Here is a 26,079-nt window from a genome sequence, read left to right on the forward strand (position 1 = left end):
CTAGGGATTGCTCAATGAGATATAGCTAAAAGCTGCCCTTTGTGTTGACCATGCAATTAAAGTGCTGTTCAATTCAACTTTTTTCTGCCAAAGTTTGTTAATGTTTTAAAACAAGAGCCACAAATTCTCAAACTAATTTAATTCCTACCCCATCTGACCCTAAAAGCTTATCCCTTTGGATACCACTGGACATCTCACCGGCTGTTGAAGCAGAATGGATGTACACAGCTCTCACAGAAACACACACAGACACACAAAACACACACTGGAAGAGAATCAGCTTCTTTGATAAAGGAGTGCTCAAAACATTAGGAATAAAATGTTCTTGATCTGAATTTAGGGAGATAGTTTTACTATCATTGCAAGAATTTTTGGATATTTAAATGAACTGATGGAGATAAAGGAAGTGCTTCCTGGGAGATACCAGCTTGTACTTTATGTTCATTATCATCAGAAACTGTAAGAATAAGTGGTTGCAGGTATGACTACAAAGGAAATGAGTGTTACACTTGTTTATTTTCCACAGAAAAATAACCTGAAAGCCTGCAGTGAACAGAGGAAAGAGGCATGATGCCCTATTGTAAGATATTGTGATGATTTTTCTAGCTAAAATTCTTCCCAGACCCAGTAGATTATGTTAAATAAGCATATAAATGTGCAGTTTACCATTTTATACTGCACTGTTTTCCTTTTACTGACTTGGACTTGATCATGTTTGCAAACAAGCATTATACTTTGAATCTCTTGGGGTGGATGTAGAGGATGAAGAAGTGACAACTTGAGAATGTGTTTATTAAGCAATGTGAAACAGCTGCTTCTGTCTTTCAACACACACTCTGCTCTGTGCAGTGACTTTAGCAAAACTCTCATATATTATTATTAGTCTTTGAGCTCTGAGGTATCCTTTTACTCACCTGGTCAGTTATTGCACATAGATATTTACCCTTTTTATGGCTGAAAGAGCTTACAGGGATCTGCTATTGCCACTGACAAGAATGGAAGCTTCATATTATTAATATCAGTTTGATACAACACAGTGCATGAAAGGGAGGAGAATTCACTACCTGAATAATTTTCATTGATCGTCACGTTACTTTCACAGCAATGATATAATGTCATAATGCTATAACATAGCAACAATTGTGCTTTCAGTGCCTTCACTGATTTCCAATGCTCAGTTCCACTGTGGATGCCAGTACAGAAATTCCTTGAGTCTTAGCATTAGATGTAATAGGAATGTCCACCACAGAAAGGTCACTCACACATCTTTCACACAGAGAGAAAGCCTCTGCTTGAGCGTAAGGCTGGTGCAGCTCCTGCCCTAGCAGAGGGCATGAGGCTGGCACACAGCACTGCTTTGTGCAGTGCAGTTGATAGCAACAAGGATGGCACTGCACTTCTGCATAAGCTCCTATTACCTTCCAGGCATTCAAACTGCTGTCTTGCTCCTGGTACAATTCTAACGAGTGGTTACACAGCAATACCTGCCTGTGGTCTAATTGTACTCCTCACTTTGGAAAACAAACAAAGAAAACCCACACCGCACAATCCCCATTTTATCCTGTGTTAACTCTGACAAATAGACAACTAGGGTTAAACGGTCTCTAGAGTTTGACAGTCAGTAAACAAAAGCAAACAATGATGTGTAAAGATAATAAAAAAGACAAGCTAAAACCACATATACTAATGATTTCTTACAGTACAGAAACCCTTTTCAATCATGAAATAACATTAATTTAAATTATTTGGGAAGCAACGATCTTCTAATAGACAGATTGCATATTTAGGACTTAAAACAGATTGAAAGTTAAAATTATGCCAAAATCGTTGGGGAATGTAAATCCTTGTTTAATTGACACTGTATGAGCTGCCAGGAATAATTAATAAGGCTAAATTTAACTGCTCTGGCAGTATTTCCCTTTCAGATGTAGATCATTTTGGCTACATCCCAGGCAATCTAAGGCGGATTCATCTTTCTAGTGCTGCCGGGGAGGACCAAAGCTGGGGTTTAGGTGAGCTGGGTTTCTTTCTTTGGAAGAGCTGCAACCATTCGCTGTACAGGGGTGCTGAAAAGTAACTCCTCTGCTATAAGGTGCTTTTTTTAGACTGAAAACTCTTCTCAGCCCAGCTGCAAACCGGTGAAACCAGATGAAACCAAACAGGCAGGTTTACCGTTCTCTGTTGTGCTTTGGTGTGTGAGCTCTCACCGAACTCGCGTTTAGTTCAGGAAGGAAAGCAAAGCCAGACACCACACAGGCGAGCACTGGAGGGCAAGCAGTGCTATCCTGCTTCAGGTGTGAGGGAACTTGGTTTTGTGAGACGCAAAGAGGCAAGTGACCTTTTCAGCCCAGCCCAAAGGTCTGTCTCACTCAATTTCCTGTCTCTTACAGCCATGTGGGGGAAAGAACAGAAGAAACAAGTATAAACTTGTTACCCCCTAATTTCATTTTAACACTCTCTTCCCAATGTTTTTCCTGCGAGAAGTTCAGGTATCCAGAATAATACTGGTATTAAGAAACAAGAAACAAATCCCTGAAAAAGCACTGGGCAATCTAACCCGATGCCTTCTGCTAGTAAAAATAGCTGCCCCTACCAAAATCTGCCCAAGATGCTGGTTTCAGCTCTCAAGGTGCAATTACTACATTCCTAAATTTGAAGGCAAATCAGACCCCCAGCATAACATGAGCATGGCAATCCAGATGGCTCAGCAGCACCTTCAGCATGGCAGCATCTCAGAAAAAACCTCAGCTCCAGCAGCAACTCAGAGGAGAGAACTGACCTGTCAGTCATGGCAGCAGGACCTAACCTGGGTATTAGATCATCAACTTCTTTTGTGTTCTACAACAGGAAAAGGTGACTCCAAGATGCATCCTTTCAGCTGGCAACTGGCAGCCCTGTTCCATGCACAACCTTAGCTTCTTCTTTCCCTCCTGTGTAATTAAAGAGAAATAAAAAGATCACAAGAATGACCCATAAAAGCCAATGGAGTGCCAGTTAACGACTAAGTGCATTCACATTAATTACCACAGTGGTTGTCTGCAGGAGGAAAAGCCAGGCATTTTTATTATTGTTGCTTTACCACTGAAACAGTGCAAAGCTCATATTTGGATGATGAATGCAACTGTTCTTCAAGCTACAATGAAGAAAAGTGCTTGCACCAAAGACTGTGTTGTACAAGGTAAGAAAATGTATATTTTGATGAGCAGCAGGAGAAGAAAAGGCTGCAGCCATAAAGCTGATTACCTGAGCATTTAGGGAGCAACCATTACACAGCCAGAGTTGTAAATTATTTTAGCACTCCATTTAAGAAATGTTTTAAAATCCAGAATGAACCATCCCTACTCAGACAGAAAATTTGTTTTTGTGGTTAAGATGAAACTGGAAATTCAAGAGACTTGTTAATTCCTAGCCTGCATGACATGGGAGTAATTTGATTCTCTGTGTCCCAGTTTCTCACCTATAAAATGAAACTGAAAATATTACCTTTTTTTTCTAAAGGCATTGCCTTTGAGACTATCAACTCCCAGGGCAGGTATTACATCTTTCTTTGTATTAGGTACAGCATTCAGAATAAAGCTGCTATAATCTCAGATGGGCAAGCCTACAAAACACTTAAATTTATATGGTAAGATTTTAATTTTAACTCAGTTTCCTATCTTGCATTGTCTTACTTGTGAGGTACTGACTTAAAAGACAATAACAGCATCATACCCATGTTTCACACATTGCGATAACCCTTGGAAGAAAAACTTATCAAAAATACTAGCTGTGAAAGAGAACAAGAGTTGACATATGATTGTACACCTTGCATGGACACAGCAAAAGCTTCAGCTCACCCATACAAGCTGTAATTTGAAGAGCTGACCCTTTTACTTTCGTTTGCTGCATCAGTGACCACTATTGCCATTATCAGCATCCTGTTGTACCCTCACCCATTTCTCAACTCTCACACCTTTACCACCTTTCATACCCGATGTGCTGTAGCACCATCAAGGGAGCAAAAAGCCAGAGGTGAATGAAGAAGGGGTCTGGGAGGGAAGGGGAACATCCCTGCATAACCCCCAGCAGAAGCACTGGTTTGCTGCCTGCCTCCCATCGGGAGCACAGACTCTCACGGGATCTTACTCTTCACTCCACACCATCCTTCCAGTGTGGATATACCTCCCAATATACCCTTCAAACTGCTGCTCTAAACCCTATAGCCTACAAAACCTCAGTCCTGCATGCCTGGGAACTCAGTTATCAGCCTGACAATAGAGTTTCCAGGCATTCACACATTTCAAGCCAAGATCCCACAAAAACAGCACGATCTCTCCAGATCCTACTGTTTGACTTGCAGCAACCACCCTCAGCTCCACAGGCAGTTCCATACGCTCACCCCAGCCCTGAGCATCCCGCCTGCTCCAGCACAGCTCCATCCCTCACCCACTGAACTGGCAGGGAGCAGCTCGCTGCGAACTGTCCTGCCCTGCACAAACCAGATGGGCTGGTTCCCCTCCTGAGCCTCTTCTCTTCAGGTCCCAGGTCCTTTTCTGCACCTCTTCCCCATCCTGAAGCACGCTGTATAGCACCCCACCCTCTCTTCAGGCACACTTTTGTTCTTCAGGCAAATGTAGGCAAAACCTTGGCCCACCACAGCTCATCACCTCTTCCCATCAGTTCGAGCTGGCTTGGGTTGATCTCACCTCAAAGGGAATGCCTGGCTCCTCTCCAGTGGGTTTCACTTGCTAACCTTGGCTTTAATGGGGTTGCCTATAGCATCCTATGCCATTTAATGGCCAGGGTCTTTGTTTCCCTCCAAAGCAGTCACTCCTTATGGGCTTAACTTTGAGTGGGCTGCTTGAAGCACACACTACCACCCAGATTCATAAAAAAAAACTGCAATATTGGTTGCAATACTTGACTACCAAACTAGCCTCAAGCTGTTGAATTCCCCATCAGCCACTTCTAGGGACAATCTTGCTTCTACCTTGAAATTAATTTGTCTGTTCAGAGCCCCAGACTGGATCTCAAACCCAGATTTCATATATATGCAAAATAGGCTAATCAGTTGATTTATAACAGCAACCATAGAGGCCTGATGGCTGGCAGTACATGCTAAATAATAATTCAGACAAACGCTGCCTGCTTATGATGATAAAGGACAACTGCACAGCACAGGCAAACACATCCCAAATAGATTGCAGTGCAATCTGTCTCCATACAGCCCTATGAGTCATGCTGAGTTGGAAAATACTTTATAAATGCTAGTAATGGCAGGCAATAATTTTAATTAGATATGGCCTAATTAAACAAGAATAGAGGCTTTTATAGTTCATGCCTCCCCAGTGTGCACTAGGGATCCCCACTGTTTGGCAAACAGGAAAAATGTTTGTATTATTTAATAAGCATAATGCTATCAACAGAGCTTTAATGTAGGATTTAATGCATATGGTCTGGCTCACCAGACTGAATGTTGACTGGTCAGTGTGCAGTCTAGATGGAGGAAGGTCACAGGCATTTCACATCGCTAAAGGAGATCTCAAAATACCTCAAAATGATAAAGTACTCATGAGGAATTGGCTAACCCTCCTGCATGTTTATTAAGATGTATGTGGGTGCTGGGCAGACTCATTCAGATACAGTAAAAATTGGCCTAAAGCCGCAAAGTGACAGAAACCTCAGGACAATCTGCTTCTCTGCAGGCATCAAGTAACAAGGAGAAGGCCAGCCTTGTGCCTGCCCTCAGCCCACCCTCCTGCTCCCCTGCAGCTCTCTCTAAAGGGGACCAGGAGTTCCCAGCTGCAGAGAGTGGGAGAGCATTGCCATATCAACCCCCAGCTCTCTGCTGCTAGCTGGGAACAGCCACAGAAAGGAGAAATCCAGCACTCCCATGACCCAGTCCACCAGCAGCATGGGTCTCTCTCATTTTCACATGTTGCTGTGTGATGCTACCACTCTGCTGGGGGAGGAAGCAAAAATACCACAAGAAAAAGCACTTCCTGCAGTATTTCTGAGCTAGTCAAACCCAGGAAATAATGGAAGTTACAGTGATGCACAGGCTATTAAGTTTCTTGATTTTATTTTTCATGTTATTTCCTGTGCTTTTCATAGGAATATTTAAAGGCAGAAAGAAGTTAAGCCTATAGCATATCTGCCATAAGCATATATGATCACAATAGCATTAAAGCAGTAACATCTTCCCTTCTCCATGCCCATCTTTAAAATAATAGAGAGCAATAACCTTTAGTGAATGATGTCTGCACATCGTGCTCAATGCCAGGCTGCTCAGCCTGCAATCTGCTGGATCCTAGTGATGCTGCAGACAAACCAAAGCTTAGAGGGTCCCAGTGAGCCTGTCTCACACAACAGCCCGGCAATCTGAAGATCAGCACCATATCCCCGAAAGCCTGCTGCTTTGGTACAACTAAAGAACCTCCATGGGTTCACATCACCCTCCACATTACCTACTTGCATGGGAGGGTGCTGGGGCCTGGTGGCTCCATGGGGCCAAGCAGGGCTGCCATGGGGCTGTGGTTGGCTGGTGCTGCCTAACTCTGGCGCCAGTATTCCTGCTGAGAACGAGCACTGCTTTCAGCAGTCCTGTATTGATTTGTCTCACCCAAGGTCAACATAGAAGATGATTTACATTAAGAAAAGAAATCTTTTAAAAAGTCACTGCTAGGAGCAATGTTCGATTTCTAAATACAGAGCACAACCGGGCACACGTCTGAGTTCAAAGAGTTACCATTCTTATTAAAGGCATCAGGAAATCTGCCTGCTCCATAGCATTACACTGGAAAAGTACACAATAAAATTTCTATCACTATCTCTCTATCATAACTTCAGAATACCTAAAAGCAAAAGACTGCTTTCTTATTGCTTTGGCTTTTTCCAACCCTGCATGAAGCTGTTAACAGCAACTCCTTTGCCTTGAAAAGGAAAAAGGGGTTTTGAAATGGAGCTCTTTCCAAGTATGTCACTCCAATTTCATCATTTCCTTCCTTAGTGTAACACACACATTCACCTACTTTTTAATAACAGAAAATCAGATGATACTTAGTCATCCATTGCTCAAGGCTCTGCACAGATGTCATGCAATGTACACTGTAACTCATCAGTGTAATGTAGGGAATATTGCCCTGCTATCAAAGCTCATTCATGTTTTTTTCCTAATGGATATCTAGATGCTGTACACACATAAATGTTTTGCATCACTCCCTATGGAGGCCCCCAGACCTTTTACCATGATTATTTCAGCTCTGAGGGTCACTCTTTGAGGTGTCTGTTAGGACCCCCTCAAGTGCCAGAGTCCTGGCAGCAAATCCATGTGCCATCCCTGGTGGTGCGCTGGGTGCTACCCAGCTTGCTCCCACCCTTCGGCATGGGGCAAACACCAACCAAAACACAAATGTTGCAGGAGACAAAACTGGACGAGAGCTCAGCAGGGCAGAGGCTGTGGCTGGCTCTGGCCTGCCTGGGGCTGCATTAGACAACCAGGGCAAGTTTCCAAAGAAAGTGTAAATGTTGTGATGATGGTTAAGGCATCTTGACATGGGATTTTTCTTCTCCTCATAGTGGAGCAATGTGAAGAATGGCTGAAGAACCTGGGAAGAAGAGCAAGAGCTGAGCCATGAGCAGAAGAGCAGAGGCAGGAGCTGATGTCTCTGCAAACCCAATGCTCAGCATTCTCCTAAAGCTCCTGAAGGAACTGTATTATACACAGAGATTTTTGTCAGACTTTGTTTTGGAATCCTGTGTTCTCAGCCAGAGCTGTATTTACAGCAGCTTGCTGTGTGCTTGCCTCCGCTCGGAACCAGACCAGGTGCTTTTCCTCTGCCAGATCACCAGCCAGGTCAGGCTGATCTGCTTCATGGGTGGCTGTGGGTCACACCATGCTGGGAACTGACAGCCTCCACCTATACTTTCACTACAGGAGAGCTCAAGCAACATGGCATTTGTGCAGACATAGCCTGGTACTGCCAACAAAGGGTCCGCACATCCTGTCTGTGCATCCACACTTCAGCAGGGTTAGGCTAAGCTTGCAATGTTATGTGACTATCGCTAGCATCTCTCCCCAGGCTTTGTCTCCTTAGATGGTCAGGAATCATCAGTCCCTTCCCTCCTTTACTCTCCCACCTTTCCCCACATCTCTAGGGAGTCACATAACTTCTGGTTGTGTCCAGGGGTCTCTTCCTGCTCCAGTCTGCTAAATTGCCCCTCTGTGGGCAGAGGACACCATGCTGGTCTGCTGTTACAAGGAAGATAGCAACTGAAAAAGTGATAACTTTCCAGTCAGCCTGCACAGCTCCTCTTCTCACCGTGAGTACCTTCAAAGTCTAAACTATCATCCTAAAAAGTACTGTATACATAAAGTAGTTTAAAAATTATTTACAACGCAAAAGTTGCGTAAATAATACATTATTCTGTGATAGAAGGCAATTTTTTGAAGTCTTCGCTAATTCACATATTTATGCACATAACAATGTAATTATATGCTTTTTATAGTCGTTTATCCTCTTTTCAGTCCACTGTGCCTGTCAGGATGCTGTCAGCACTCTGAAGCACTGACTGCACACAATGCCTGCTCGCTGCATCCGCACACTTACAGAATGCACGTGTCAAGTGCTGTGCATTTCCTGGTGTCAGCACCATTTGCTCCACACATGGCAGGCAAAAGGACGGATTTGGGCTTTTCTGCTATCTTTTCTTTTCGGAGAAAAAAAGGTGTCTGTTCCTGAATCTATTAAGTGAGATACAGATAAAGCATGAAGATTACTGATAAAAACCAAAGGTACTATTGCAAACCTACAATACACTGCCTTTGGAATTACACAAGGATAATACATGGTTGTCTGAGTCTACAGTAATTGGGAAGCATCACTGAGATGCTGCTACCAACAGAGCTGGGCCTGGAGCAAACATTTCTTAAAGCTCCTTAATCTGGGCTACTTAGCCATCCTTAATCAGGCTGAGTGTTACTGTGATTTGCACTAAAACCAGTGAGATGAGCTACATGCACACCAGCTAAAAGAAAAATGGCAGATTATGAATCCCAACACCTGCAAGAATAATCAGACAAATATATCCCCATTCTCTTTTTGTCTGACAGTAAGCTTCGTGACTGCTTGCCAGGGTTATTCAGTGTATTAAGAGCTTCCTCCTCACAGAAGTCTCCTTTGGCTCAGAAGGACCTTCAGCTTTGAATTTTGTATTAAGCAGTCCTGACTGGCTGAAGATGCGTTGTGATGGTTTACTGGAGCCATTAACATCTAGGTATTTTCATCTTCTATTTTCAGCCATCTCTGAGCAGACTAATACAGTGTCAGGATCTTCTGCCCATGACTGGATTACATTAATTCAATTACACGCTCCAGACATCTTTTTCTTAAGCATTTTCTGTCCTTATCTGTAGGACAACACTCTGAACTAACTCTGTGGTTTGCTTTTTCCTTCACACATTTAATTGCTTTATTTTAAAAATGTATGCAGACATCAAGACCAATTTGCCTCTAATTTAAAATGTGAATGTTGAAGCTTATGATTTATCCATTTTACAATGGATAAAATGAGAAGAGAATTAGGTGATTGCAGGGGGGCTGATGGAGAAGAATGAAATACATCTTTGTGCATGTATTTATTAAAATAAAAATACAGAATAGTGTTCCCTGACCTGTTTTAAGCTTAATAGAATTAACCTTTCTTTGCTTGTTAGACATCAATATTCTTCAGAGGTCTATTGTATTTTAGGTTCAACTGAGTGTTTTTATTCATTATGCTGCTAAGAGAAGAGGTGAATCCTGATAACCAAATTCAAAGCTGAATTTGTGTGAGCTGCCATCCAAACTCAAGGAGGAAGCAGGGATGGAAGAATATAATGTTATTTAAATATCAGAAGAACTCAGATAAAACTGTATGCAACTCTGCTAAAGGGAAACAGCACCTCTTTGCAAGCACCAAAATAAGGTCTTCAGTCCTTTCTGCTTCTTGTAATTAGATTCCAGGCTCTCCTCCCTCTTGTAATGGTGTTGTAAATCCTTGCCATCAGAAGGATTTTTTTCTTCCATGATTTGAAACACTGAAGCTGTGTGAACACAACAGGAAGAAGAAATTTAACCAATGCTTACTAGACTCAGGTGGAACAAGGAAGGAATTTTCCAGTCCTATAGGTTTCACAAAGGCATTAATGTTGCAAAGACTTTTCCTATGTAAATCATCCAAAACCAAAATTCAGCTAGGAAATGCCCTGGGAAAATAGATCACTTTATGGCAGGGGTACAGAGTTGCAAATCCTTCTGAAACTGATAGCTTCAGCACATGAATACTGAGCCTGCATGTTGTGACATGTGGCTGCTAGACATGGCCCAATAACCCCATGAGTACTGTTATGTCAAAACTACATAATTCTACTAAAAATCAGTGGCGGAAGCAAAGAAGTTAAATGTTTAAGGTCCCCAGAAGACACACTACAGAAAGAGGTCTGTGGCTTTCATAGCAGGCCCCAAGACTACCTCCAAAAAAATCATCCAGTTTCTCTGTGATAAAAATCCATTTGCCTGAAGTAAATGGACAGGGAATCATACCAATATAAAGGGAAAACAGGTCAGTTTTATCACAGCTCTTTCATGCAGCTACTTTCTATGATAAATAAAGATTTCTGGTGAGGCAATCTCAATCCCTGTATAGTATGTTTTACGCTCCTACTCGTTCATTTACTTTCTAAGATGAAAGACCTGACTGACTGCAGTGGATTTGATATTTTAATTAATGCATAGCACTCCAACATTGAATGGCCTAACCACACGATGATCAAAACTGCTAAATGATTATGCCTAAGCATGCAAGTAATAATGTTCTTTCTAGAGAAGTCCAAGAAAGCATGGCATCAAAGATTTAAATGTATGAGCCCAAGGGACAAATGAAGAGTAAGAGGGAAAAGAATTCAAAATATATTTATTTATTTGTTTGTTTGTTCTAATGAGAAACCCCAAAACTGCATTGCTGTCTACCACTCAACATGTAAAGGTTGGGAGAGCTGCGGACAGCGAATACTTTATCCACAGTGAACATGATTTCCCTTGCTTCTTAGCAGCTGACTGGGAGGAACTAAACTTAGCAGGCCTGAGGTGTAGGAAACCAGATAGCACAGTGTATGGCTGGATAGGAAATACAGGGCTCAATGTGTTTGAGGTTAAGATTAAGCCCTGACTTCCTTTGGGTCTATTTTAAACAGTGGCAAATGATGGCATGCTTTCTTACAACAAAATGACAGATGATCAAAGGTTGAATATGATCTGTATGTCAAGCATTTGTGCAAAGACCTTTCTTTGAGGGACTGGGCAGGAAGTATTTTAACGTGATGTCTCATACTTCCCCTCATCTGTGTTTGTTCAAAACATACCAGTAACTGGGGAAAGCTGGATGACTGGCTGTGTATAATCACCTAAATAGTGTGTGTCTGCAAAAGGAGACCCGTTGGGTCTGAACAGTGAAATAAAAAAAAGGTTATCATAGCCCCAGGCATTGCTTATGTGAGGAAAATAGTAAGGCAGCGCTCACCATGATCACACTTTCAGGTGCTACAGCTGGGAAACACAGGCAAAATGGGGAGGGTGCCTTTCTGGAGGTACTCAGGAGCCAAAGCAGAAAAAGTGTAAAACACATTTTGGAAACTCTGCACTTTCCAGTTGTCATTTTAAATACAGTTTTGCGGCACCTGTGGCAAACAGGATTCAAGTCTCACTGTGTCATCATGACTACAGATTGCACACGTTAAATTTGCTGTCATTATGTATTACCCATGATTGGTGCTGATGCAGCCAAAGGAGGACTTTACCTTCAAGTAGACAGAGGTACCTGAATACCACAGCCGTGCCTTCTATCATAAGACTCACACCCCTCCTACCGCCCTTCCCATACCCAGAAATCTGCAGGACAAAAACCTGTGTTTGAAAATTCCTTTTAATCAATTTTTTTTTGCCTTGCCTCAGGCACTGCTGCAACATTCTGGGGCTTCTCAGCTCCAGCTCTGACCTGGAGCCCACCAGCAGCTCCGTAGCTGCCCCTGCCAAATACTTGTCCTGCTTCGCTAAAGCAAAAGAACAGCTTGCTAAAAAAGATAACTGGGATCGCTTTGCTCCTGTGAAATTCCACAAAAGAAGATTTATTAGTTACAGCAAGAACTTTACTAAGCTGAAAATAAAGCGATCTGTTCAGCTCACAGTTTCTGAGGTTCCTGCTGACAGCACCTACTCTCATGAAAAATTAATGTCATTTATAAGTGCAGCAGTATAAAGCCTGCTTCCATTGGGATTTGACACTGGCTTAACAGAGCAGGGAGAATTTTTAAATAGAGAGTATTAAATATGTATTTGAAACTGAAAATCATTTTCTGATGTTAGGCGGGTGGGAAATCAGGACAGCGTTTTGTATAAAGCCATTGTGTTTTCTCTGTACGCTGTCCTTCTACCTTTGGCATCATAGACCATTCCATTTGTTATCAGGATTTCAGTGGGAGTCATGGGAATCAGAAAACTTCAGTTTTACAATGCAAGAGGTGGATATCCTCTTGAACTACTCTGCATTGTATGAGGGAGCACAGGTACCATTTCCATATGACCTTTCTAGGCTTCGTTGGTGTTCCAAGTGTTTCTACAAGCAATACTGGACTATAGCCAGCTCTGAGTGAAAGTGTGTCCCCATGGAGAAGACGGTGGGTATGTCACGCTACAGACATGCTGTATGTCCCAGGCCTCCTGTGGACAGCAAGAGGGAACTACATTGCCCTTCTCCCTCTCACCCATCTCTCGTCAGGTATGTCCAAGCTCCTAAAACACAAGCCAGGGTTGCAGCCTAAAGCTTGCTCGCCAGCCTTCACATAGAAACAATTTGGCACAAGCAATAGATTAAGTATTTTACTACTCTGAATAAAAAAGATTATCAGCAGGGCAACCATTGGGTGAACAAGATGGGAATAAACCCACCCAAATGCATACGATAAATGAACTTTGAACTGGACTAAGAGCCAAGATGTACCAACTATAACTTTTGAAATAGTGGCTGAACTACCAAAAAGTTGGGATCTATGCAAAGATCCAAAGCAGTCTCATTCAATGCAAAGCATTCTTACTATAAGAAGAAAACGTATCCAAAATGCCATTTTTTATTTTATATAAAGTTAAACATGTTTTTTCAACAAACTTTTAAGTTTTGGATTTCACAAAAAACACCTTATAAGTTGTTTCTTACAGCAAGGTAGTTACTTTCAAAACAAAAACATCATTTTGGGTGTTGAATTTTCAGTGTTTTTGAAATCGTGTATGTTTAGAACCATAGAATTGTTTAGGTTGGGAAAGACCTTTTAAAATCATCGAGTCCAACCATAAATCTAACACTGACAAGTCCACCACTAAACCATGTTCCTACACCTTTTAAATACCTCCAGGGATGGTGACTCTACTGTTTCCCTGAACAGCCTGTTCCAGCTCTTGACAACTCTTTTGGTAAAGAATTTTTTCCTAATATCTGACCTAAACTAAACTTGGCACAATTTGATAGCATTTTATCCTATCAGTTGTTACGCAGGATAAGAGACCACCTAGTTCCTTCTACCGTTTCTCATCAGACTTGTGCTCCAGGCCCTTCACTGGCTTCTTTGGCCTTCTTTGGACACACTCTAGCACTTCAAAGTCTTTTTTGTAGTGAGAGGGCCAAAACTGTATATAGAGTATTCAAGGCATAGCCATACCAGTGCCAAGTACAGGGGAAAAGTGTTTAGAAGATGTTTAGGAAACACTAAAACATTTCCCAAGTACCCTAACTCTACCTTGTGTCTCTGGCAGAAAGCTTTTGCTAAATTCAAGACAAAAACACTTATGCTTCCAGTCTCTGTAACACATTTTCTGGCAGATAACCCAGCTCTCATGGGCAATTAACAAGTGGGAAATAGGAATAATATCTCAACAGAATATTGAGCTCAGTTCTGACCCATTCCTCTCACAGATGACAAAACAACAAGTGGGAGCAATTTGGATAAAGGCAGGCTGTGGTGACCTGGATAAGCTGACACAGGAGGACATAAGAATCCTTGACCTGGCACCTCCTCTTCCTACAGCTTGGGGTCTTGCTATGTCAGCTACTAACATGTCAGCATGTACACTACAGATCAGTATGAAAAGGGAGGCCATAGGGAATAAACGACAAAAATATCTCTGCCTTCAGGTGTAAAAGCTCAGCAGAATTAAACTATTCATTCTCTCAGCTGTGAAAGAGCCCCCAAGATGACTCTCAGAGTAGATGGAAAGAAGAGATCAAATGCTGTCACAGTGAAAGATATGAAGGTTGACAGGGCCACATTTCTTCATTCATTGTACCCACTTTAGATCTATTGCCAGTAAAGAGGATCACACTCCAGCTTTATCACTGGCACAGTTTTCCCTGTGTGGCAGAGAAAGGCCTGCCATTGCCAAGCCTTCACCACATCCAAAGCGTGCAGCATAGGGAATACAGAGAAAGACATCTCAGGGTAGGAAGGGCTACAACTGAGCTGTGTGAGCTCTTTGCAGCTGCTCAAGTAGATGCCAGAGCACATCCTCATGCTCCACCTGACACTGTGTGGCCAAAGCTATTCCCAAGGCATTTCATCCTTCCTGTAACCCCCCTTCTTCTGGTGAAAGGGTGGAAATAATTCTTCCAGCAGATGAGACTGACAAGGCAGAAGCTGAGCTTTGAACTACATATCCATTAAAAATGGCATTCTTTATGTTCACTAACATTAGTATTTTTTAGTATTTAGAACATACACATTTTTGCTTGTAGGCTTTGTCAATGTAAAAATTTACCCAGAGCCTTCTGGAGTCATTTAAGATGTGATCTCCATGCAGAACACAGAAGCTTCAAGGAAAGCATAGGGCCATGGTTAAAGGAAAAATCCTTTATGCTGCTTAAAATAATTTACAACCTTTTAAAATTCATGATAATTAAGCGTATCAGATAGAATTCCCATAGGTTCATGTATGTTCCTTGAAGACTGAGAGCATCAGAACTGTCTCCACAGCAAGACTTACCGTTTTCAGGTGCTCCAGCTTTGTTCTAGCACCAACTGAAAGAGAGGTATAAATAACTAATATTATTCTGTAAAAGCATTGGCCAGGTATTACATATATTTTAATAAGGCCTGGTGAGGAGTCTGAGGATTTTTCTTCTGAACAGTCCCATTCTTAATATAGGCCTGGCTTGGATTTATGGAGAGAAGTACATGTGAGTTGTAGCCTCTGTCTTGGTATTGCCCACATTTTCTGTGGTGGGACATGGAGAGGTCTGCACCTCTGGGCAGCAGCCATCCTCCAGTATGATAGTTATGACCACAGATGCGACATAAACCTTGTAGCTGAAAAGGTACTAAAGTAATCACAAAAGCTATACAGGATAATTGCAAAGGCTTTAATTCACACTGAGCCAGCATGGCTGGAAAGATAAACACAAGCACTAAGGCACCGGAGTTCTCTTAAGACCTCTGCCACTAAAATCGCGCAAATCACTTAATCTTCCTATTTGGTTCTCCCTTTGCTGAAAGTGGAATGTTAATATTTACTTCCCGTCCAACTTACAGGCATGTTGTGAGGATTAATTAGTTAATAACTGTTAAGTGCTCTGAAGATACAAGTGACTGGGCAAAACATTAAGTATCATTAACATGAGGCTAATGATGCAGATGGGAGTGGCAAGTTTCCTTAGCTGTACCAAAGCAGAGCCCAGGGTTCAGCCCCGAGATACATGCTAGCTAGTGAAACATAAACAAGGTAATGAGAAAGATTAAAAGAATCAAGTAAATTTATTTCCATTGGTCCACAAGTAAAAATAAATATCTGTGCCATTCCTGACCTAGCAAAACCATAGCTCTATTAATAACTCAAGATCACAGTCTGAAAGCTGTTGCTTTGCGCCTTGGTTAGTCATTTCCAGCGACCTGCAAAGCCTCACAGTTTTGAGTTGGTGGCAATTCCCACTCCTATATCTTGCTCTGCTCCTGGAAGAGCAATGGCACACTGTTTATGACAAGCAAGAACCAAGCGCAGTGTGCACATGGGACCCACTACAATTTTGCAATGCACTAGCTTGGCATTAATGCCTATGAATCTTGTGTGGGAAATTCAGTTACGGCACATCTTCACAAGAAGGCTGGTTTTGCATGCAGGTAGCTCTTCTAATACAAAGGAAGACATGATACAGATGGGCAGCTGAAGGTTTGTGAGGGCCAGCTGCATGGGAGCAGCATGCACCTCTGCCTTACGTTACTATTACAATTCTATACAGGATAGATGGTAAAGACACAGCCTGGAAAGCTGAGACAACAACTAAAATAACTTCAGAAGATGCTTCCTCAGAGCAGCTGTCTACATAGCTCTGCTGAGTAAGCCAGCTGCAACCCTAAGAGCCATCAGCAGTTTACACCTGTGGACCTAAATCACTTGTTGCTTATGGGAAAAGACCAGGAATTCCCCAATTTCAATTGCAATGAAGTCTTCTGTTTATACTTGCAAATAATTTGCAACTCACATCTATAACAATATACATTTCTATCCTAGTGTCTCTATGGTTCTCATTACTGTAGCTCCAAGTGCACAAGACATTTTCTCAACTCACTTCTACACCTGATCTGGCCAACTTGGTTCTGGTTCTTTCTTGTTTTAATTACTTTAGTGGTGGCAGAGGTGGGTGAACACAGATGATTTTATGAGACAAAGAAGATCATGCTCGATAGGCCTTTATTTCAGTAACTCTTCATACAACTGTTCTGATCCTGGCCAAAATTTTTCACTTCTCACCTAGCTCTGTATTTGTATCTAAGTAGTTCACATCTCACAACTTCATTGTGTGAAACAAAGATTAAAATAAGCCTTATGGGACAGAGAAACATAGAAGTGGAAAAACCTGAGGAAAGAGAAGGATTCCAATTACTGACAAAAATTCTAAAAGCTTTTGTTTTTCTTTAGAGTGACACAGAAATACTTTAAGCCCTGATGCTGTGAATGTTTGTTGGCAGACATAGGACTTAACTGTGAGGCAAAGATGACCTACAATACCACACAGACCTGAAGACACAGGCTCTCAGGCAGAAGGATGATTAAGGACACAGTGCAGCGAAAGTCTGCTGCACTCAATTGACCCACTTGCAATGAAGGAGGCAATTCCTCTACTCTCACTTCCAGATTACAAAGCTCAGAGGCACAACTCGATTCTCAGAGGTAAAGGTTTGTCACCAGCACAAGAAGCCTCATTTTTCTCTGCATTACAATGTGCTAAGCCCTTTGGGGATCCCTACCCTGTGTTCAGAGTCTCCCAGGTACTCTCCTCCTTGGGGAGGGTGGGACAAAGTCCTTTGTTTCTCAACCCCTTTGCCATCTCCTCAACAACGCTTTTGCCAGAAGAGAGGCAGCTGCTGCAATTAAAATAGGCTGGGAAAAGAATTCCTTCTGAGCCCAGTGAAAGCTCCTTAAGTCTGTTGTTCAGCTACAAGGCCTTGTACACTGTTGCAGCAGGGTGTCAAAATGTAATTAGCAATTAGGTACCTGAAGTTATTGTTGTAAAATTTAAACACAGTAAATATCTTCAACACAGGAAAGATGAGGTTGAATTTCATGCTTCAGCTTGAGGCTCAGAGTAGTGGCTACTGTTGAGGATGCCTGACATTTTAACAGTATTCTAATTATGAAGCTCTGCTTTCAGATACTTATAACACGACTAAACGATAATGATTTGAAGTTAAGTTTTATGTAACTCAACACTGACTTTCATCTATTTATCCTGACAATATGTGGGTTTTTTGCTTCTAAAATACAATGTACGAAATCTATCTTTCATGTTAAAAATATATCCATTGTGATAGATTTCTTCCTGCATCTTTATTAAATAAGCTCTAATATTAGCTCAAGGTTTCTGTTTGACTGCAAATACTGATGCACATTATAAATATATCTACAATCCACTTAGAACACTGGAAAGGTTAAAAACATTTAAGCAAGGACAAAGACCAACTACTTACGCAAAATACCTTGTCCCCTGGACATATTATTGCTTAATCATCCTACATAGGTTGTACTTTTACAGCTGAAATTACTGGTTATTTTTGGACACACTGTGTTGGACCAGAAATACTATAAATCAGAAATGCTAATGTGCTTTCCACTAGATGTGATTCCCACCAATTGAGTAATGATCCACAGTTACTTTTCTCTCAGGCCAAGACTAGTAAGGGCAAAACAGTCTTTTATTGACCTTAGAACTTAGTCTGTTAAATTCTCTGCTTTTTCAACCCTCAAAGCTGATGGCAGCATCCTGGATTTTATTTTGCGACATTATGAGCCCAGCTTCCACACACACGGAGCATCATGGGGGCTGGGAGCCTTCTCCAAGGCAAGGAGTCACATTATTCACCGACTGCTTGACAACAGGGGTAATTGCCTTTTACTTTTTAAACCTATGGCAAAGGGTAGGCTTCTGCAGAGCCTCCAGGGAAGAGGAGATAAAACACTTCATGCTCTTTGCCAAGACATTTTAGATGCAAAGCGGGGCATCAGCAAACCTGAACCAAGTGACTGAGGCCCTCACAAACCAGCTATGCAAACAAGGAAAACAACCCTGCGTGAACAGATTTTTTTAACCAACTCATAGAAAAGCATGCAAATCACATTGTTAAAAATAATATTACTTCTTTATCATATGTGAACCAGAGATTATATTGTTTAAAGGGTGAAAAAACATAGGCTCTTGCAAGTGCTTCAAAATCTGCCTAATTACCAATGCATCTTCTATAGTTTGCAGGAAAGGAAGACAGTCAGCTTCATCAGCTGTTCACACACATCACAAATGAGCAAATCTAGCACGCTTTAAACTATTTGAGCAGATCTGGCACAATCTTTTTTGTTGTAACCCTTCAAAAGAAGCTGCTGCAGCATCCATTAGAAGGTCACTCTTCTATGTGTAATTGTTCACTCCACAGGGTCCTGGGCACAGAGACACTGTGGACACAATACAGTCAGTGAAAGCATCTCATAAATCTTGCTGACATTAAAACAGATCCCAAGGCCAAAAAGAGGAACACCGTGATTCTTACTCATGTTGCTCACAGTCCAAAGAAAGATAGTCTCACTCTGAGGGCAAAGACCTTTTTCAGTTTTCTTGCATACTCTGATTTCCTATATATAAAACTTAATATTAAATACCTGACTAGAACTGATCAGAAAACACTATCCTTTCCTCAGCAGAAAAACAGAGTTGTAGCATCCACCATGTCTACAACTCAAAGTAATGTCAAAGCACGTTTGTATCCAGGGCAGCGGAAAAAGATACCAGAATTCAAGACACCAGACAAAGAATTTCCACATTAGACTGCCAAGCACCCTGCCTACCAATTCCTATGCAGAAAGTTTGTTGCATGGCCCAGAGTCCGACATAAGTCCTCATCACCGTAACTGTAAATAACGGAGAGGACTGTGAGTAATGCTAGTGCTGATACACCTAATGGATAAAGGCTAATAGTTTCAATGCTAGTGGTTTTGCCCCATAAACAGTGGTCTACCGTGAATTTCATTACTGTGTAACATGGAGTGTATCTGATATTGTGAAGAATGCAGGTTTAAAAACTACTACAGGAGCAGTATTGAAAGTTTAAGTCAGGAAATCCTCCCCTAGGTTCATTTTCTCTCAAATTCCTGGAGACATTGCACTTAGACTACATGGAGCTTTCTCAACATTTTCTGAGTTTTGCTAACTCCCTGCTGGCTTAGAATATAGTCTTGGGTACATTAGGAATCAGTTTAATCCAGTAGTAGCTAAGCACTTGGAAAATGAGACAGAAGTGGATCTGCAATGCTGCAGCGATAGCTGTTTACAGCAGGATCACTAGATAAATACAATGTTGTAACAGCTGTATTCGGTTTTGTAGGTACAGAGGTCATTAATAAGTAAGACTGAATCATGTTAATAAACCTTGAAAACAAATTAACTGGTCCATTTTTTTATTACTGAGTCCACATATTTAGCATTTGTTCCAGTTGGCAGCACTGCAACCTATTAGTTAAAAGGGGCTTGTTTGCTTTGTTAGTCCAAACATACATATCATTATATAAATTATAAGTTTAAAATCAAAGCGTTTCTTGATAATATATATTATCAAGAATTAACAGAATATAGGGATTTTTTCATTTTTATTTTTAGCTAGATTTCAAATAAAATGTTACATAAATGAGAAAGACATTCAAACATTGCAAACCCACATCAACATGCTGAGTTTATTACAGAACAGCTCACTGGAAATTAACTGGGTACTAATCTTTTAATACTGCAGCTGATCCTTGGTCAACCTGTTACAAGAGTAAATTGCCATTCCCAGCTGTGCCATGCTGTAAGAGGATATACATCAGAGTGGCCCTTAGGAATAACCTATTTCAAGAATATCTCCTCAATATTTACAGCTAATCAGAGCAACATTAACAGAAGAAAAGGAGCCAGAAGAGTATGTATAAGAATATGAACGCAATGCTGCAGTGTTTTACAGAGTTTTTGTTATTTTTTAATCTAGTAAGAAACTGACAACTCAGCATTAAAAGGCTGAAGAACTGAGAGAACGATGAAATTATTTCAGACCAAGAATTCATTTCAGTAATACTCAGGGATCTAACACTAAAGAAATCCAGGCCTAGGTACTCAGGGGAGTCTCTTTTCTCTCATTTCAATAAGGCAAGAAACCTCTCTGCATGCACAGAAAGTCTTGCCTTAAAAAAGACTTTAAGATTTTAAAGGCAGAAATAGTCATTTGCTGTTTGCCTAACACCTAAAGCTATGGGACCTCCCACCTACCTAAGGCCTTTGATCACTACTACAATAATGATTTTAAAATTAGATTGGTTTTGCCTTCTGTTGCATATACGAGAAAAGCATGTTCGTGTTAACTGACAGATGACTAAATACTACTACCTTATCATCCCCATCTCACTCCAAGATGACAATATAGAATTGCAGAATCCCACTGTTTAATAACATGGCCATTAACCACCTCCTCCTCCCAGAGCATTTCTCTGGATAAATAATGCCTTCTAGGGAAAGCTATTTTACTATTGTCTGTCCATTACTTACAGAAATATGAACTGGGCAATTTTTAATATTGATAAAACCTAGCATACCGCTGTGGTTCTGCAGAAGCCAACTTGATGCTTCCACAGTCTATTACAGTTCTTTTCAGAAATCATCAGAAGGAAAAGCTGTTTCTCCACAACCATCCCAGCCAAGGCCAGCACCCGTTCCATAGTGGGTGGCAAAAGAGGGACTGTGTTCCCTGTCTTTTCCCTTCCCATCCCAAATAGTTCAGCTGCATCCACTCAGTATTACCTAGGCTAGGGGGCAGCTGACTCTCTCAAACTACTGCTCTTAAGTGTTACTCGCTATTTCTCCACTCTTGCTTACATGATGTTATTACTTACTCTGTTGGTTGCTGCTGGAATTACTATTGGTGCAGGCTGAAGGGAGAGCTGGGGGAGGCAAGATGGTTTGCCAGATGACTACTGAAAATTGGGAAGTGGTGTTAACCATGGAACAAATGAGCATATTTGAGAATTGCTGGTAAGACAGATCGCTGAACATAGCAATACTTTCCATAATTTACACCAGAGCTAGATTAGTGGGCACTAAAGAACACTTCCTCTTACCAGTATTATAAGCCCACATACTCCGTTCAGGAGTGTCTGGCATGACACGGACCAAAGGGCTTCACTCCTCCATCCACCAGGATCGATAAGCATTTTAAGGATTTTCTTTTAAAAAAAAAAAAAACATTCACAGCTCCTTAAACAATTACCTTCTCTCCAAAAGGTACGTTCATCTTTGGCTTTCTTCCTTCCTCCTGCATGGAGGAAGGAAGAATATTTGGCCAACTCTTGGAGGAAAAGAAGTACAGTTTGAGAGCAGCCAAAACTGCAAAATAACTACAGGAAGAGCCATGCAGCCAGCCCAGCAAGTAAAAATCTTGTGTCCTGCTGCTCATAATGTCAGAATCAGCAGAACGGCCTCTCCAAAACCACATGAAGTACTTCCCTTTTGTGCCAATGCTTCTCTGTGTGCAGGAGGAAGGATGGTCTTGTGGCTCACACAGACATGGCTGTCAGCATGTGTGGCTTCTATTCCTGGTGGTCATTAACTTCTCTTGTGACTGTGGGAGAATTATCTAACTTCTCCATCCACCAAAATGTCCATCTGCTATACAACACAGAATCATAGAATGGTTTGGGTTGGAAAGGACCTTGAAGATCATCCAATTGCAACTCCCCTGCCATGCACAAGGACACCTTCCCCTGGATCAGGGTGCCCAAAGCTGCATCCAACATAACAACTAAATTTGATTTTGCCCTTTAATGTAAATACCATTGGAAAATTTAATGGGTTGAGGTATATGGTAAGCAATATAAGAATTCAAAATGTTATTATTTTCATGGTGTTATATTTTAGTGGCATTTTCGTTTTTCCTCACCAAGCAGATTTTCATCAGATGTAGTTATCTCTGAATATCATCTACAGTGTCAAAACACAGACGAAGATTTATATGCACCTATTTTCTATCACCTGAGGGAGAGATGTGGCAAACAATTAGAGAAAGCACGTTTTGAACTTAGTCCTGCTTCACCTTCATAGTGAAGGTAATTTTCAAGAGGAAAGAGGGCAATATCATTTCTTGTAAAGCCCTCTCCAAGCAACTGCTATCAGGTAAATAGTCCAAACAACCACCGAAAGTTTTCAGTGTCTGGCTCATTTAGTTCCAATAGGCATATCTCGAGATACTGTCAGCACTGTGCAGTGTCATAGGTAGCCAAGAGGCACAAGTTACATGGCTCAAATGGAAACAGTTATGCTGGTACACTTACCTTTACTCCCAATTCCCAGCAATGATGTTGACTTTGACAGAAAGCCAACTGATGTGCAGCACCTTTGTGATGGTGCTCACCTGCAAAGCTGGCTGGAAAGAGGATGCACAAGGAGGTGGCACACTGGCCATGTTTTAAAATATTTTATATATTTATTAAAATATTCTAAATTTTTGAATTATTTTTTTTTTTTTAGAAAAGTTTGAATTCCATAGATCAACTGAAGCATCAGGAGGCTTTCACTGATAGTCTTCAAACTCCATGTACTTGATATAAAGCTGAAGGCAGCTGCAATGGGAACCAGGAGTAATTAAATTTCTTCAATCTTGACATTAAAGAAAATAATGTTACTGTGAATAATTAACCAGGCAACCTTGAACTGGAACTTGCAATTAAATCCACTTCACATCCTAACTCACTAGGACAAACCTGAACCCAGAGACTGAAACAAACTCAGTCTGAAACACCAAGTTGGGGGTTGTTTGTTTTTTTTTCCAAGTTAGAGGTTGGTTTTTTTCAAGTTAGAGATATAATTCCTTTTCCTTACATCATGCCTTTTTATCTTCAGTTCTGGCGCTGCCTAGCTTAAGGGCTGCTATAACAATGCAAGAGGTGATGTCATCCCAGTGGATTGTGGAGTCTTTTTTTTTTGCCATCAAAAATACTGTATTGATCACCATTATCTATGACTTGCCTTCCAGTTTCAAAAATAGTTCATATTAAATTAAGCTATTGAGTGGGATTACAGGGTTCTTTTCTCATTTTAATTTCTCAGACAGAAGAGCAAAGTGGAATTGCCATCTAAACCATTCTGCTGCCTTGCATTATTCAGGACTTTCTACTGAAATCATTCCAGATCTGTTGCAAAAACAGTAATTCTGGTTTTGTTCACAGAGCTACCATGCAAAGCTTTTGCTCCTGCAAGCCCACTATGTACAGAATTATCTGGGAGTCCTGTGTGCATTGCTAGCATGATTATACTGGGTGTGTAGAAGTTTGTGGGATTCATACCACCATCATTAAATATTGATGCAATTAGGATAAGTCTCACATGTGAACAAGCTACTCAGGCCTGCTTCTCTGAAACTGTAACACAGTTTCAATATTATTTGGTTATTTAGCATTTCCTAACTGATAGCATATGTGCACACAGTTTTGTGCTTTCTTTTCATGCTAAGATATAAATAGGCAAGTCAAGCTGTCATGTTGTTTGACTGAAAATATAGATTATGTAAACAATTAAGTTCTTTCTCACCCAAACTGGTACTAACAACATTGCTTTCAAGTTAGTCACTCCTTCTAGTGAAAACGGGTTTGTTCAACATTGTACCATCTTTCCTGCAGCATCTATGGCAAGAGTCATCTCTGCACAGAAAAATGGAAGCTGTTAATGGGACCAGTCTGTTAATTTCCACTGTCTGAGCTCCCAGACGCTCCAAGAGCAAACATGGAGGCTAGAAGAGAAGATTAGCTTTCCCAAGGTATTTCAATGCAGTATGAGCTATTGTTACTGAATGAAGAGCTGTTTTCACAACACAATTTCAGATGTTATGGCGGCCTTTCTTTTGAGTCAGTTAATATGAAAATCAGAACCAGAAGCAATTAATCTATTTTTTCCCCCACATGCATTAAATTCCTATTGACACTTGCTTTTCTCAGATGCTCATTCCAGAGCTTCACATATGAGAAGCATGAATACAAGAAGGGCTGCATGTATCTTTATCCCCCACAATCTCTAGGCTCGTTAGTACTGTCCTGAGGTAAACACTTTGTTTTAAATTTTCATTCTCTGCTTTTAACTTTCTCAGTAAAGGTCATGGAATCCTGCTGATTGCTGATGAAATGAGTTATCAAAAAACATATTTAAAGTGTGATCAAATGGGTGCTGTTCAAGCTTCTCTTCTTTACTTCACCATTACAGCTATTAAAACCCTACAAATTAGAAAACAGAGACTCAATTATTGTGAAGAGAAATCAACAATTCCCCTACTTCACACTCAGCTAAACAAAGGGTTCCCCATTACAAAGGTACAGTACAGTCGCAGGCATACAGTAAGAAAGGAAGAAGAGTTTTCAGCCAGGCACTTAAGGACTGTGACTGAATAACAGATATAAGGAGTATGTTTGAGTACAGCCTGAGAACCTTTTGATTTTTTACTTGAAGTTCTCAATAACTAAGAACCACATTAATTAGCACCTGGGGGAATATTCATGCATTTTTCATACACAAAAACAATCTGCATCCAGACCTTCCCAAAGTGACTCAATCTGAGCAGAGACAGTCTGGAAAGAAAGGACTTTTCGGCCAATGGACTCGTCCCCAGAGAGAACACACCAGAAGCACTGGGGAAAATGAGTTTTAGCGGGCTTAAGTTGCTTCATACAACCAATGCCTACTGGAGGACAAATTAGGTGCTGAACATGTTTCTCTTTAGAGCTTGAAATCTTTTTGAAAGGTCCCAAATATTTTAAAACACAGCAAATGAAAACTACCCTTTTCACTAGAAAGGGAAAACACCTGACATGTTCTTAGGCAATAAAATACTAGAAATTAACAGGAGATAAGTAGTCTAAAGACAAATATTGAAATGGTTGTATTTACACAGATTCAAGAGAAAAGCTACTTTAGTCTCTCAGCTCTGATACGTGCTGGTAGATGTTCATTCTCTCTTTCTTAAAATGAGCAGTTTTTAGAGGAGATTTCATATAGAACCATATAGAAAATAAGCATAAGACCTTATTCAAAACACCATAATGTTTACATCTTTATGTCTCCATTGCAGGTTTTAAGTTTATCCACTAGGATATTAAGACCTTAAACTTTATTATTCCTATTTAGGTATGGATACACAACTGCAAACTGAGGCTCAGCAACGTGGGCTATGAATTAAATCTTGAACACAAAGTTTCCTCACTGTGTCAGTTTAAGATAATTTAATGAAATATTTATTACAGAGTTAAACTCTTGAAAGCTCTTAAAAGCTGAACTACACTTACGTCTTAATTCTGTAATCAGATGGTGATGCATCCAACTATGCAATCTCCAAAAAAGGACAAAAAAAAACCCCACTCTCTGGCAGATTTACAGCTTTAAAAGTATAAAAGTACAATCTCATTACAAACTGTTTCTCTTATTTTGTACTAGATAGGTCACTGTACACATACAATATGCACCGACCCCTGCCAT

At 40.9% G+C, this 26,079-nt stretch overlaps 1 long non-coding RNA gene across 1 annotated transcript; it reads right to left on the minus strand.

Moving 5' to 3' along the window:
- Positions 1 to 6,321: 6,321 nt before the first annotated feature.
- LOC134162275 (uncharacterized) lies at positions 6,322 to 18,481 on the minus strand. The gene is made up of 4 exons (XR_009964277.1): positions 16,837 to 18,481; positions 14,820 to 16,805; positions 9,923 to 10,063; positions 6,322 to 8,230 (listed from the first exon to the last, which is right to left on the minus strand). It is a non-coding gene; the product is annotated as an uncharacterized LOC134162275 (long non-coding RNA).
- Between the last annotated feature and the right edge of the window lie 7,598 nt (positions 18,482 to 26,079).

Source organism: Pezoporus occidentalis, unplaced genomic scaffold (assembly GCF_034315485.1).
Source record: "Pezoporus occidentalis ecotype Australia unplaced genomic scaffold, CSIRO_AGI_Poc_V1 ctg186, whole genome shotgun sequence".
Classification (NCBI taxonomy): Eukaryota; Metazoa; Chordata; class Aves; order Psittaciformes; family Psittacidae; genus Pezoporus; species Pezoporus occidentalis.